The sequence below is a fragment of the Anarhichas minor genome, unplaced genomic scaffold (genome assembly GCF_050575085.1).
Source record: "Anarhichas minor isolate MPS153535 unplaced genomic scaffold, ASM5057508v1 ptg000014l, whole genome shotgun sequence".
Taxonomy (NCBI): Eukaryota; Metazoa; Chordata; class Actinopteri; order Perciformes; family Anarhichadidae; genus Anarhichas; species Anarhichas minor.
Window position 1 is genome coordinate 4716393 of NW_027466460.1, and position 13283 is coordinate 4729675.

The following is a 13283-nucleotide window of genomic DNA, read 5'->3' on the forward strand; positions in this document are numbered from 1 at the left end:
GTCCGAAAACATATGAAGCAGTTTCTTCCTCTATAGCTTCCGACCAGCTCCTCTTGATTTTGGAAATCCTTGGTTACTTGCTGTATTCAATGTGCTGCACATCTGCCTCCAAGTTTTGTCCTGGTTGTTGTGTCTGGCTGGTGACGAGTTGCTCTTGTTGTGACCCATTCACTTCCTAGTATTATTTATTTTGTATATTACTAATGTGTTTTGTCTTGGAGAACTGGGCTTTGTTTTGTATTCTAATGTTAAAGGAATGTCTCTGTATGGGGTTCGAGGCTGAAGTGTTTGTGCTACATCAGGCATGTCCAAAGTCCAGCCCGCGGGCCAATCACGGCCCGAGGTCAGATTTTATATGGCCCGCACCTTCTGTCTTAAAATGCATTATTTATGGCCCGCCAGCACAGTCAAAACGGAATGAATAAATCATACAAATTCAACATGCAATTCCTATTTTTACCTCATGGTGGCAGCACCACTCTGTAACTGTCTGGCTGTTTGAAATTGGCTCTGACCCTTGAACTGTCATGTTACGGCAAGTAAAAAAAGGAAAGTCGATAATAAGGGCCGCCGCTTCCAGGAGAGGTGGAGATCGCAATATTTTTTTCACCGAAAACCGAAACAACTGTGTCTGCCTAATTAGTCATGAGACTGTTGCCTTGTTTAAGGAATATAATGTAAAGAGACACTACGAGACCAAACATGCTAATGCTACAACAAGCTATCAGAGAGCGACCGAGCTAGAAAAGTGAAGCAACTCCAAGATAACTTGGCCACACAGCAGCGGTCCTTTTCACATGAAAACATCATCAAAGTAAGCTACCAAGTGGCCATGGTAATTGCTAAACATGACAAACCTTTTACGGAAGGTGAGTTTATCAAAGACTGTGTTATGAAAATAGCAGAAAACATAATTGCCCCGAGAAGAAGACCGAGTTTGCTAATGTTTGCCTGGCTCGTAACTCTGAAGAGCTATCATCAGATACTAAGAGACTTGATTTTTTTCGTTAGCCTGTTTCATGCGTGTTGAACTTAAATGTGAGACAACTTTTCATTACCCTCACTAAGTCATATTTAAGATTGTCTTGAGGTGAGAATATTGATCGGTTTCTATGTAATTAGCTTGTAGATGGCTTGTTCTTTGTGTTATCTGACTTTCAAGATGTGAAAGAAAGGCAGAATAGTTGTTGAGATGTGTTCATACATGAATGCTTACATTTGGTTACATTGCTATTTGCTGTCATTGAAAATAAAATGATTAAATAACAATGTATGTATAGGCTACTTGTATTGTTTAAAATAATGTCAGCAGGGACTGTTGACCCTTGGACATTTTCACATTATCAAATCTGGCCCTCTTTGAAAGAAGTTTGGACACCCCTGTGGTAAAATAACAATGTCAGGAAGTAAAGTGACATTTTTTTATCAACCTGACAAAATTACGTTCTTGTGGGAAGAAAAGAAAAGAAAAGGCAACAATGTAACTTCTTTACATTCTAATAGAATGTAAAGAAGTTACATTGTATCAGAATGTAACTTCTTTACATTCTAATAGAATGTAAAGAAGCTACAGTGTATAGAATGATTCTATTGAAGTTATTCCTTTTTTAAATGTTTTAGACGACTCACCACTTAGCTTCAGATGAGATGGCCATGTCGTTGTGAAAATACTTGTGTATTAGAACGATCAGATGAGATCAAGATGAAAAATGAGAGGATCCTTTAGTGTGTGCCTTATTGACTTTACTCGTTTGCTTGCTTTACTCCCTTTCGCTTCTCTTCTGTTGTACTTAAGCTGATCAGCCAATCAGAGTGCTTTCTCTCCCTGACTGGCGGCACCGCCGATTCATCATTCTGAATTTGCACTAAAAAGCCGCCGAGGCGGGCAGACTAGTGCCAACTGTGCGGGACACACCCGCCATTGATGAGTCAGGGCCTGAAGACAAAGTGACGTGTTGGGATAATTTTCAGTTGCTACAACTGAAACATTTATTTGGATCTGGAGCAGTTGGTCTTCAAATAAATACAGTTCATGTTTAAAGTAGCTGTTTATCTTATAAGCACCGGTTGACTCCACTAAATGCATGACAGGAACAATTGTGCTGCGATTAGCAAGCTAATATCCAACCAGAATGTTTGAAGTGGGGATATCCAGTGATTGGCTTTTTTAATTGTTCCATGCACCTCTCTTCCCCTTGAGGGAACAATAAAGGGCCAATAGTAGAGAGAGAGGAGGGGAAGAAGGGTGCCAGATCTACACTTCCTGGGTCTCCGCTGCCCCAGAGGCTTTTCAGGGCCTCCTTACATGGGAGCCATCCATACGTGGGATTTGCATGAAACTGACTTTGATGGGATCTCCCTGCAGCTAAAGTGCTGAGACACAACGTGTATTCATATTCACAACAGGGCACTGCACGGTGGATGAGAAAGATCTTCCGGGTGTCATCTTTCTCATTTTTGCACCACAGCATGCTGGGTTTGTTTCAGACAGCTAATATGTAATGATAATGAGTGTCACACTGCAAACAAGAGTGTCATACCTGTGCCAAATGTGCTCTAAATGGTTGTTTCACAGTGAATATATAGAAGGAGAACGGGCAGGATGAAGGATAAATGCAGTCAGAAACTAGAGACTACAAATAAAGATGGAAATAGAAAGAGAGTGAAAATCCAGTAAAGCCGACAGACAGAGAAGCAAAGTAAAATCGACAAAGAGGTACGGGTGAGAGGAGAAGGACATTCAAAGTAAAAAGGACAGAGCTACAAAACAAAAAGATGAAATTAATGAATTGAGATACTGTGAGTCCTGGGGTTCACCTTCTTTTTTTTTTTTTCCTCCCTCCTTCTCTTACGGTAATCCCTCCAGTTGCAGTGAGCTGTTAGGCTCCTCCATAAATCAGCGTTTGTATGAAATACCAGCGGGAGCCAAAGGTCAAAGGAGAAAATTAGCAGCTGTCTTTTCCTCTCCTTTCATGTTAGCCGCAGGGCTAATCGCCAAGTGCGCCATCAGCCTCATTTCCACTTTAAAACAAACTCCCCGACAAGCTGGGGAGGAGCTGTTTGCCCGCGCTTACATTTTATGGCACTGGATTTTATTCTGAGGAGGAGGGGTGGGAGGGTGAGGGGGTCTCTTACTCCTGGCTTTCTGTCAATCCTCTCCTTCTACACTCAATTTATTTTTTCTTCCGCCTATCCCATCATCTTCAGGTGTGGTAGGGCAAACAGTTGAGCGTGCTCCTCTCACACTGCTTTGTTGACACATTTCAGCAGCGCTGGAGGAGCGGTGATGATTGGCGGCCTTTCCCTCTGATCCACTCCAAGGTGGTGCTACTCATTAAGAGGAGGCCTGGTGAACTCTGTTGACCTTTTCACTCTCACAGTCTGTGTTATTCTCCTGCCCTGCTGTTAAGACTTTCCAATTTTGAAGTGGATGTGGCGTTATTGGTTGATAGTAGAAGTAAAGTTTTAGTAGCATTTCCAAATGTGTCTAACATTGACGTCTATGATTTAAAACTGAAAATAATTTTCTGATTGCTATCTTCCTCTTGTTCTGCCATTACTCTGTTCTGTTGGTTTTTATTTTCAAAAAACGTTTTGTCCCTTTACACGAGGACAAATAACTGAAACAGCAGACCTTATGTTCATAAATACATATATTAAGGTACAGTCGCCTTGAGCTTACTTCGCCATTTCCAAACATAGTGCATTAGTGTTTCTATTGGAGCACATGTCATCCACTTGGTCAAAGTTGAACAATGACGAGTTCTGACCTGTGAATGCGAGGAAGCCAACTAGAGATCCTTTATAAAAGAAAATGCATGGCTGTTTGTTGTTCGGGCTTAAATTAAAGAGGGAAAACAGGAAACAAAAATTAGTAGGACATAAATGTAATGTTACCACACATTAAGCCTGAAGCTTGCTGTTTGCATTGAACACATGCTTTACATGCTCAGCCCCAGCAGTTATTTTCTCATGTTTCCACTTCTGTCACAAAACGCAGTCGTTTTTTAACAATGCATACATGTTTTTATTGAAGTTGCGGTAGCTTATTGAAGTTATATTGTGGAGAATGAGGAAGCCATTGACCATGACTATCAGCTTCTCTTCCATTTATATTGAAGTACTTTTCAGTATATGAGTGGAGAAGACAACAGCAATCTTGTTCTGTTCCTTTGAGCATGATTGGTTGCCTCCAGGATGTTGTTCCTGCATTTCAAGTTGGACCCTTGATTCTTTGAGTAGTGTGTCCCGCTAGCATGTTTTCTTTGCTTCTTTTTTCTCTGTGCTCTTCTCACTGATTTGTAATGGGTGGGGCTCGGTTGGAGAAATGTGATGTCACGTACTTTTGAGCACCAATTAGGATTTAGCAACATTTTAATCAGAACCTGATGAGAGTTTGTTGTTTAATCGCTGCCAAGAAGATCTGATCAAACCACACCTCCAGTTTTGATGAGGACTTTAGCATCAGTTTTGCACATGTCAGTGACAGTGAGTCACTATACGTTCGTTACAAGCATAATGCCTTTTCAAAATAAACTTCTGTCTTCACAGGAAGTTAGGTTTAGGAATAGAGCGTGGTTGACTTTAACGTCATTGAGTAACGACTCACATGACTAGCGACTCATTAGACTCACTTTACTAAAGACTGACGTGACAAAATTTGGACTTTACTTTTGGTTTTGCACAGGACACCTTGAGCGGTCTCCTGGACAAAAAGTCCAGTGTTCCTTCGACTATCTCGCACTTTATACTGCGTAAATTGCTCTGCCCGTAATGGCACAGGTGGTTGCATCGTATATACACACCGAATGAGCAACAGTGTCAGACGCAGAGGACCACTTACCAAGCTACGTTATTTAGCGTGTTAGGAGTGAGAACGGTTGCACAGGCTGAGCAATAACAGAACATACAGGCTTCACAAATGTAGCGTTGTGCTGATAACAATAGATTGTACAGGTGTTTCTGTTATTGCTCCGCACTTGTATCTTTGTCTGCATTTCTCCTCCCTTTCTCTGCTTTTTTGTTCTTTCAAAACCTCAACTTTCACTTGTTTCTGGCATGACAAGTAAATTGTGCTCCTAGATGAAAGTGTTGTTGATGTAAATCGTCAAGAAATAATAAATGAATAAAAGAAGTAGATATATTTCTGTATTTCACTTCCATCTTTTTTGTCTTTCATTGTCTTCCTCTCTCTTCTTTGACCCTCATGCCATCCCTCTCTTTCTGTCTCTCCTCCTCCTCTACACGATCTCTCCATCATTTTTTTTGCCCCCGCAGCAACGTCTCAAGAATGACCTGATTCGATTTTGGTGGTCAGAGGTCACTGTGACCTCACATCCGTCCTATTCTCGTCAGCGCCATATCTCGCGAACGTCTTGAGCGAATTTCTTCAAATTTGGCACAAACGTCAACTTGCACTCAAGGATGAGCTGATCAGATTTTGGTGGTCAAAGGTGAAAGGTCAAGGTTACTGTGACCTCACAAAACACGTTTTTGGCTGTAACTCGAGAATTCATATTATGACAGTTTTCACACAAATGTCTTAAAATTATGAAATTATGACATTTTGGACAGACATACAATACAACTGCGAGGCGGTAATTTTAGTTTTCTCTGTGGGAATGTTTTCCCTGTGGGTTGTCAGAGCAGTCAGTGAGGTGCAGAGCAGCAGTGCTTTGTTGACGTTCCTCTTTGCCTATCTGCTGTGCTGTGTGTTTTGAAACTCACCCTCCCTCTGCACACCTGCTGAGTAGCTGCATGACACTGGGAAACATCCCACAATGGGGTCAAAACACTTTTATCTTAGTTTTAGTTATGGATTTAGAAACTCTCTCAGGAATAAATGAACAATATGCAGCTGGCCAGAGCTGAGGTCCTGGAGGATTGCTCTCTTTTGCTATATCCGGGACTTCCTTTATTCACAGTATGTGGGTTTGACTCTTCATGTTGTAACAATATCATAGCCTCTCAGAAGAAAGTCAAGAACACACAGACACATTTATATTTAAAACGTAATAAAAGCAAACAGAAGTAGGTTATATGTAACATGCGTGGGCATACACTTGGGGGTTTTATGTTTTTTTTTTTAACCTCATGGTCACTATCTTTGCATATACAGTTTGTACAGACACACAAGGTTTTTCAAAAGTGTGGCAACTGATAGCTTCTTACTAAGACCTTCAAAGGTTTTTGTTTTTTCACACTCAAAATGTTGCACAAAATGAAAATCACAATTTTCTTTTCTTTGTAATTGCAGTTTCTAATTTAGTATGAGATACTTTCCAGGACTGACAGAGTGTGAGGCACAGCCTTAAAAGTGCATGACTCACACCAGAACCATGAGAGTCTGCACAAGTGCTTGTTAACGTTCTTGCGAAATCAAATATTGTTGTTGTGTTCCTTCCCTTTGGTTTGCTGTTAGGTCTGTTGAGTTATAGTTACTGTGCACACTATACACAGTAAACACTGCAAAAAAGCACCATCCCTTAGACATGCACATGCTACTTTCATGCGTATTATCCTACACACACACAGCAAACGCATCAGGAAAAAATGAAAAAGGGTGCATGTGTAATTTGTATGAATAAGTATGTTTTATGTAAACGAACCATGTTTAAACAATCAATAGGAGAGCCGTTCTTGAATCTAATCAATTAGAAGCTGGTGGAGCGGAGCGAGCCGCACACATAATGTAACACTTAGGATAAATAAACACAACCCACCATCACCACACATGATTGGCAGGTAATCATCTCACATGCCAAAACATCCAGTTGACAGCTATAATTTTATGGATTTTCATGACAAGCATATTTGTTCCCTCTTGTTTCATTGAGGCCATTTGCATCTGCATGCGTGATAATCAGACATGTTTCTACATTTCTGAGCTCTGATACACTAAATATCTTTTACAGATTTTTTCATTCCAAAGCACTTTGCTGAACACTCACAAACAAAAATACTTTTTCGTACAGCAATACAATAAGATATTGTTTCCAATTGGAAAGATAAGTGAATGTTGCCTGGCCCAAGGGCTAAACAGAAGCTCTTTGGGGAGTATAACTCATGCCTATGTTTCCTGCTTTATCAGCCATGGCGTTGCTGTGAAAGCAGAAACGCTTTCACAGCAACGCCAAACTGGAACTTTGGAAAAGTTCCAGTTTGAAGTTTTGGTTGTTTCAGCAAGTATTGCTAGGAATTTTACACACATGCACGATTTAAGTCCACCGTGTTCAATGCATAGACGGTGTAAAATATGGACATATAGTCTGCGTGACGTCACCCATACGTTTCTGGAGAGCAGTTGTTAAACTCAAAGTGGGTGGCTCTGGTCGTTGCCATCTTGGCAGTGATGACACAGCCTAACTCTGAAAATGAGCAAAGATGTGAATCTTTGGTGACCACCTGTCACTCAAAGCAGCCACGCCCTTAATGATGCCAAACTTTAAGCCTTAGTATCATTTAAACTGGTTTAAACTAAGTTTGTGTAGGTTGGTTTTGTGAATGGAATGTAGCAAGTCCAGTTTTCATGTGTCAGGCCAGAGTTTGTGTTCTGTCACAGAATGACTGATGTTATTTTTTTATTTAAAATGAACCACAATCTTTTCCTCATCCTAATTTAAGTGTTGAGTTGCTTTACCTTAACTATAATTTGTTTTCCATAATCATGATTTTTTTTTTGCAAACCTTAAACATAGGTTGCTGTCATTGTCATGCATTCGCATTAGATTTTGCTCCACATAATTCCAGGATTTATAGAATTATCCAATAATCACCAATATTATCTTCCTTAAGTTTCTGTGACTGAGACTTGGGACCACTGTCTCTATTTAAAGAATATTACAGCAATGTATTTGAGACCCTTCCAGTCTCTCTAATTTGTAAATTGTTACCATTTTAACAGTTGCATTTGTAATCCAGAGAGCAGCTATTTTGTAGCTTTGGAATTTACAGCTGCTTTGAAAAATTCACATATGAACTTTTTTAAAGCTGACACAATCTGCTAATTGGCATTCAGATAAATTTGCTGGTGTAGCTACCTTTATAATTGCGGTCAACTCACTTCAAGGTTTGGGTCCCTATACATATGGTGTTTGCATTATTTTGTCCACCCTTTGATATCTATGTTCTCATCAACCTCAAATCCTATGGTTGTGGGTTTTGTTGTGCCCTGTGAAATGATTTGTGAAAAACAGTAGGAAGCAGCTGGAAGCAGGATGGGATAAAAAACTGTTTTTACAATGACAACAAATCCTGCGCATCGATTCACGCAGGTGATGAAATACACGACTGGTTAGTGCCAACCACACACTGAATTGTTTGGTTTTCTTGCCACAGAATCTGACACTGTGTGGACACAGCAATCACCCGCACTTCTCTGTTCAAGCATGTCTGAAATGGCAGGATGTGGATATATTGATATAACAATAGCTGGCTGTAAAGATTGTAAATCAAACAGTGAACTGCTGTCATGTCTGTGTTTTGGTTTGGCGTCACTGTTGTCTCTTGCTGCTGTCTTGTCCAGAACTGAAACAGCTAAACAAGGGATCATTTGATCAATAGGGCCATTTCATTTGCCTTATCAGCGCATGGATTTGCTGTCAGGCTGAGCCGTGGCCAGTTAACTGTTGTCAGTTTAAACCAGCGTTCCTCTCAAACAAGTTTTGTTCAGCCTCTAATAGGCCTGACCGTTGCTTCATATCAAGCATTTTTCTCCATCACTTGTCTGATACTCATTAGGGATGGCTAACGGAGCTCAAAGTGAACACACATTTCCCTCGCTTTCGCAATCAGAAGAAGAATCACTTGGTGTGTCAAGCATGATAAATTGATAAACATCATGAATAAACACAAAATTGTTTTAGTGGAATTACTGCGGGAACAATTGACGCAGTTATACAGAGCATTCAGTGCAGGACGACAACATATACCAGATTATGTTTAGTGTGATTGTAATTACACTATAAAAATCATTTGTGATGAAAAGTTTTCTATTCTATGCATTCATGCAATGAGGTAGTGTGCAGAAGGTTGTTTAACAATCTGTTTCAGCTGTACATATTATCTTTCCCAGAGGAAAGACAGACACACATTCTGTCTGTCTGTACATGCTGGCTCGGCAAACATTTGCTCACATCAGATAGGGTTCTCGGTTACCACAAAGGTTTGCCAAGCCCAAACGGATTAGGCCGAGCATCACAGACATTGTTTCTATACATTATTAAACTTTTAAGCCACCGAAAAACGGGATTGTAAGAAAAAGAGGGAGAGTGGGAAGAAAGAGTAATTATTCATCCTCAGCACTCACCCGTACCCCCACACCTTCTTAAGCAAATCCCTCACTCAAATTTCAAAAGATGACCACTTGTCTTTTTTTAGATCTTGTTGAACACCTTTCCTGATTGTTGTTGAGACTTTTGATATATTTAGACTTTTCCCAAAAGTTGGAATTAAAGTTTATTTTTTCAAATTGGGCTGTTTAAAAGGAATGGTCTTAACAAGCCATAACAAGCGGATGAATGGCTGTCTTCTCAAACTTTAAGGGTGTTATGCACCATGTCCAACTTCAAAGCCCGTCTTAACTCCACACTTTAATTGTATCTTCTTCAAGGCTGTGTGCCTGACCGCCATCTGATTCTGCTGACAACTGCACTCCTCTCTTCTTCATGCTCATCCTTCTATCTATTCACTCCTCCGTCTCCGTGTTACTCTCCCCCCCTCCCCCTCCCTTCAGCTCCTATAAAGTCTCTCTGCTACAAGTGTCAACTCAGGCACAAGCCCTAAATTACTTTTTTGAATGAGTGTTGACATCTACCACTCACCCTTTAACTCATGCAAACAGAATGATGATATTTGTCCCTCTTTTCGTCTCTCTCTCCCCACTCTATTGATTTCTCTATCGCTCTTTTTTTCTATTTCTCTCTGAGCCTACAAACAGACATTCACGCTTCTCTCCATATGGGCTTTAATTTGCCATTGTCCCCCAAGATATTCCTCGCTCAGGCTTGAGATAAAGGGATAATCACTTCAAAGGGAAGCTAGGGGGGAGACTGCCCCCTCCCTCCCAGCTGAAAGGACAAGTGGACAATACGCTAATTGAGAGGGGGAACTGATCACAGGGTCTGTTCAAAGGGATGCCTGGCCACGCCCCCTCCTCCCTTCGACGCACTTAATTTTATTAGTATTTATGGTGATGCTTCATCCAAAATTATCACTCAAACCCACCACAGCCTTTGAACTACAAAATATTGGGTTATTTGCAATTAGCCACCCTCTCTTCTGTTTTTCTGTGCTATTTTAGCGCAAGTGTAGGATTTGAGAGGAGGAAGGGGCGACAAAGCAGCCTGTACAGAATTTATTGTTCACATATACCATATACCATGGTCTGTGATGGGATGCAAATCCAAACGTTTTTGTTTTTTTTACGAAAAAGCGACAAAAAAGGGGAGAGGCCTTCTGTTTGACTGATTCATCTACTGATGCAAAAATCCAAACATGTCTACAGTACAATAACTAACAGAAAGAAAGAAGATTTTTCCAACAGACCCAATCCTACACACTACTATAATTAAACTCCTCTGTTGGTTTCCATATATCCTGTTGTGACACCTGAGAGAAGTGAAGTGCTTACTTTCTCTGCGCTTTTAATGCAGGCTCTAATTAAAGGGGTTCTCCGATTCCAATCTGTGGTGACACAGCAGATGCCTTTAATTTCTTCCCAACCACGAGCTCTCAATTAGCCTCCAGGTCACCCTGTTTTATTGGGGCTTCTAGCAAGTCAGTGGCGGCATTCTCGTCCTGTATTGTACTTTTAAAGCGTTTGGATCTTCCTGTGAAATGGTTAGGGCCCCAACAAAGGGGTCAGGGCAGGGTCAACATCAAAAAGGGGCTTCTTGTGGCTACTTTACAGCACCCTCTCTCTTTTGTCACTGCTAAACACAAGAGTGGGCATTCAAGGGTCAACAGGTGTGGTCCCATGGGTTTGGCGTCTCATGACACTTTCCAGATGGATAAAAAAAAAAAGACATGCAATTTGTATTTTTGGTTGATTTGGTGATCACAGTTTTGTTTGTAGAAATGCATTAAAAACAAAAACATCCCCAATAGTTGAATAGTCTGATCTTTGCTTGTCATTGGAAGCCGACTGAGCAAAGCATGAACAAAGATTCCTGCCTGTCAGCAAAAACTAAACTGTCTGTGGACTCCTTTTTTTTTTCTTTTGCAGTGATATGTGCGGCCTAATTTAATTTGAGTGAAGATAACGTCTTATCCCGAATGTGAAATATCTTACTTTTAAGATTGTCCTGCACTTCAAAAATTACATTTTATAACCCCTCTATATCTCAATTCTCCTTTCAAAGCTGACTTTAAAGAAGTTAGTGTGCAGATAACAGTATGGCTACATATTTCATTGCTTTAATTTGATCCTCGCCGATCAGCGCAGTGCCCCTTGAACGTCACGAGGCGAGCGCTGCTGACCCATTTTGTGATTCTGTGTTCCATCTCGCAGACAGCGGGCACTTCCCATTGCGAAGTGTTGGAAGCTTTTTGTGCATTTTGGGTGCTGGATTGTTTGTATTTGTGGCAGCGATGTTTGTTTTACACAGCCCTCCAGTATAAACAGTGGCTATGAATTACCTCTTCATATTCTGTCACATACATGCGCGCACACAAACAGAGCCAGAGAAAGACACCCCACTGTCTGCCATCAAACGGCTTTGTGATAACACCTTGCAATGAAAATCTCTTAAAAGATTTACATTTAAAATAGGCTGGACTGAATCACTAGACAAGCTCACAGCATGCAGGAAGTGGTTGGCAGGATGTCAATGTAATCAGCTAGACTCCTGTTCTTTACCAAGAAAACAAGAAAGGCTTGCTATTGTGCATTTTTATAAGAAAGCTGGAGTGTGTTAAAATTCCTCAGCAACATGTGTCAGAACTACAATGTACAAGTTGGCTGCATGATGCCGTGAGAAAGTATTGAGTATCTAAATTGAAAATAGTGAGGGTCCATGGTCAGTCCATATTTGTACTCCATACTGTGTGGCCGAATGTCCAGATTTGGACAAATGGACAAAGATGCTGACACAACTATAAATCTACATGGGAACTGCTACACTGCATGCTTATTCCTCTATGTATAACTCAACATGAATGAATCACCACTTGAGGAACTCAGATAAGTTGGATTTCATTAGTTTCCTTGTCCTGTACCATCATGAGAGTTTTGTGAATTTGAATCGTCTGACTTATATAATTATATTCTCCTTTAAAGTTGAATTTTGAATGTCCCTTTTAAATTTTCAACATCAAAGGGACAATATAGCCTTTGAAGTACCATGGGATTGGATCACTGTCTAACCCACTCTTTAAGATTCTGTCACAATGACATTAGGGAAGTCATGTGAATTAAAAGACTAGAGAACAGCTCTTGCCTTTGCTCTCTGTCCAATTTCAATCAAAATGTCATGCTGTGCCATTTTCCCTGAATGTGGAACTGGCAAGTCTGTTAGGTTGACATCTTTGTGGCTAAAAGCCTGTGACTAATATGTAAGTTTTTTTGACAGTTACACTCTATACAGGATTATCAAACCAGTGCTAAAACTTAAAGAAAATGTATTGAATCATTGTGGACATTGTAAAATTATATTTAAACACACATTCTTTACTGCCACTCCCCTTACTCTGCTACTTTTGTAATTAAAATGGAATATTACTTGAATTACATGAGGATAATGCGCCCAAACTCCCTATTCTTTGTAACCCAATAAAGAAATAAGAAAGAAATATCTTGCTGTACAATAGGAGATAAATACCTGAATGAACTGTAAAATGTATATAGTTCACCCGATCATAATGGCTTCTCCTCAGCTATGTGAACACACTAAACTCCCTTCTGTCACTGGAGGCCAGAGGCAACACAAGTATCGCTGTTGTTTGCTTTGTGTTTCTATTGAAACTTTGTGTAGTAACAGACGGACTGTAAGAATAATGCTATTGGCGCGGTAGATCACTTACTTCTGACGCTCCAAAGCCTCGGGGAGTTGGCTCGAGATTGCCTGTCTTTGATAAGGTCCTGGCATACATGTAAATCCTTTCCCTGTCTTGAAAAGTTTATGAAACGTTAATGAACGTCTAAACGCATGGGGTTGCAAACGAGGAACAGTTGAGCGGACAAATACTATAATGTGTAGCCGTTTCCCTTCATTTATCTGTATTCTAGTTCGTTTTATTTGTGTGTTATTTCGTTGGTTTGCCGCGAAGACGAGGCGCTGTGTTTT